The sequence below is a fragment of the Triticum dicoccoides genome, chromosome 6B (genome assembly GCF_002162155.2).
Source record: "Triticum dicoccoides isolate Atlit2015 ecotype Zavitan chromosome 6B, WEW_v2.0, whole genome shotgun sequence".
NCBI lineage: Eukaryota > Viridiplantae > Streptophyta > Magnoliopsida > Poales > Poaceae > Triticum > Triticum dicoccoides.
Window position 1 is genome coordinate 212,006,227 of NC_041391.1, and position 3,327 is coordinate 212,009,553.

Below are 3,327 nucleotides of genomic sequence, written 5' to 3' on the forward strand. Positions count from 1 at the left end.
TCCCAATCAACAGGACCCCATTTCAACTGTAGGAGGTCCGTTTCCTCCGTTTTGTGGTACGTCACACCCCTCCCGATCAACAGGACCCCCGTTTCGACCGTAGGAGGTCCGTTTCCTCTGTTTTGCGGTACGCCACACCCCTCCCGATCAACAGGACCCCGTTCTGAACGTAGGAGGTCCGTTTCCTCCGTTCTGTGCTACGCCAGGCCTCGTTTCCATCGCCTGTTCCGTCCAAGCCCTCCCGATGAACACGACCACGCATTCCGTTCCGACCCAGCCGGTTGGCCCCCACGCATTCCGTTGCCTCCTGATGAACACGACGCATTCCGTGGCCTCCCCATGAACACGACGCATTCCGTTGCCTCCCCATGAACACGACGCATTCCGTTGCCTCCTCATGAACACGACGCATTCTGTTGCCTCCCCATGAACACGACACGTTCCGTTGCCTCCCCATGAACACGACTACGATGTTGTTTCTCTGTTCCGACCCAGCCATTTACACGAGCCCTGGCCGTACGTATGCGCGAGTAGGCATTCGAGATCCTGCCCGTATGTATGTACGTGGCCGTATTTTCTTTCATGTACCCTGGCCGCTGTACGTACGTGTACATGCTACGTGCGCGCCTCTACTACGACACGTGCGCGCCTCTACAACGACCAGTATGTACGTACACGTTGGCGACCAGAATGACAACGCTACATACGCTTTGACCAGGTGGGTCCCGACTGTTAGGCACTTCCTTTCCTGCGAAGATGTAGCTGGTGGGTCCTAGCAGTCAGGGGGGGCGAATCGTTTTGGTTTTTTTTTCCGGACGCACTTCCTTGCGCGCGAAGATGTAGATGCTGGGTACCAGCAGTCAGGGGGTGAATCATTTTTTTTGCCCGGACGCACTTCCTTGCGTGTGAAGGTGTAGCTGGTGGGTCCTAGCAGTCAGGGGGCGAATTGTTTGTTTTTCGACGCACTTCCTTGCGTGCGGAGATGTAGTTGGTGGGTCCCAGCAGTCAGGGGGGCGAATCATTTTTTTTCGGACGCACTTCCTTGCGTGCAAAGATATAGCTCGTGGGTCCCACCAGTTAGGGGGCGAATCATTTTTTCGTGAAATACGATGGCCCGTCTAGTGGGTCCCCGCTGTCAGGTGGAGGAATAATTATTTTGCACGTAATAAGGAGGCACTTCCTTGCGGCTGCCGTGGACCCAGCTGTCAGCCTCTCCACATACAGCCCACGTCCGATGGAAGTCGTTCCTTGACCACGTTGACTAAAATTTTAAGATAAGCCCTATAAACCGAAAAGGAGGGAGTACATAGGTTGACAATAGTGTGGGACCGTGATGTTAGGAAACCAGGAGGAAGCAAAATAAATTCTAGTTATATATATATAATAAGGAGACACTTGCGTATGTGAGGCTATGGACCTGGTGGGTCCCCATTGTCATCCTCTCCAAGTAAAGTCATCTCCTCGCCCGCGCGCGCTTTCTGCCCAAAACAGTCAGCGCCGCCCGCCGCGCTTCCCGGTGCAGGCGATTGCTCCGCCTTCAAACGACACAAGTGCTATCCGTCCGTCCATCTGCTGCCCACATTAATGATACGCGGTTGCCGAGGTGGCTACTCTGGTGCCACACGCCAGTCCCTCCGCCCGCCCTCCATTGCTATATAAGCTGCTACGCCGGCCATAGCCGCAGTCATCCGCATTCGTTCCCTTTCTCCTGTCCACACCACTACTGCCCACCATGGCTTCCTCGCGCTGCAGCGCTCTTCGGGACGGGTGGACGACGGACCACAAGGAGATGGCAGCCATTGCTGCCGACCGGCTGGCCGGCAGCAAGATGGAGGACGACGACGTCCCAATGGAGAACATGGTAGTCGACGATCCGGCGCCAACACCCTCCTCCGCGCCATCATCGCCGGTTCATTGCACCATGACCATCGGCGAGGCCCGTGCCCAATATATGGACATGGTGAGGCAGATGCATGAGGATCAATTCCGGGAGGCGCAGGCCGACGCTGCCAACAACCACCATCTCCTCCAGGAGCACCTGCATGCGGAGGAGCAGATCGCCGCGGAGCGGGTGGAGCAGGAGGCGCTACTCGGCTTGTACCGCTCCGCCCACAAGCGCCGCCTCGAGCGCTGGCGGTACCGCATGCGGGTGGCGGAGGCTGCGGCCGCCTACAAAGAGGCTAGCAAAGAGGGTGATGAAGCGGGCGAGGCGCTGTTTGGTGAGACCGAGGATGAGGCAGAGGACAATGCCGGCTCTGACGAGTCCCCCCTCCACTGGCGTCGATGAGGCCCTGCTCCGCCGAGGCCCAGCTGCACCAACAACGAGGCAGAGGACACCGCCGGCTCCGCCGAGGCCTCGCCCCGCCAACAACGAGGCAGAGGACATCGCTCGCTGAGCCACCGCCCGCCGGCAATGTGGGGGAGGAATTCCACCGCTCCGCTAAGGCACCGCCCGCCGGCAACGAGACAGAGGACATCGCCGGCTCTGCCGAGGCCCCGCCCCGCTGCCAACGAGGCCGCGCCACACAGAAAATGTTCAACAAATGTGTGTGCAAACCGCCACCTCTGTGGCTCAGTCTACAACAATAACACCGCGGCCGGCTCACCCGCCTGTGCCGGTTTACAACACCACAGACAATTCACTCGTCCGCCCCCGCGACCGACTCTGCTGCCCGTGGCGGCTTACAACGCCGCGGCCGAGTCATTTGTCTGTGTCGCCTCTGATACTGCGGTCATCTTTGTTGTCTGCCCCTGCAGTCCTGTCTACATCAACACACTAGGTCGCACCTGTCTGCATGAACTGTTTATTGAGTATGAGTGAGTCACTGCTTGGGTAGCCCGGTTTTTCTTCTAGCAAATTGGAGGCAAATTATTATGTATTATCAGCCACCGTCTACACTGGATGGCCCAATGGACAGGCACACAAGTCGTCGCTACTACAGTTTGGTTAAACTTCAAGGAGCCAGTTGGAAGGAACCATTGGCCGAGTTGCTGACACGGCTCATACGGGATCATTTATAACCCGCCGCAGTCACCTCAATATTCTGTGGATTCACATCATGCTATCAACACCAATGATATACAACTTATGCCGGTTTATATCACGGTCAAATATGGAGAATCTCAAGCCACCTCTTCGAGTCACCTGGCGACTCGGGGGCTACAATGACATGACTCAGCAAATCTTGCCAGTTTCAATAAAATTTAAGAACCCCAGGATGATGGAGGGAAAGATAACCCGGTCCCGGAGGCTACTGTTATATTGATGAAAATTTAAAGGCCATCAGAAAATTCCGGCTTAGAAAGTATATGACAGTTACAAAATCT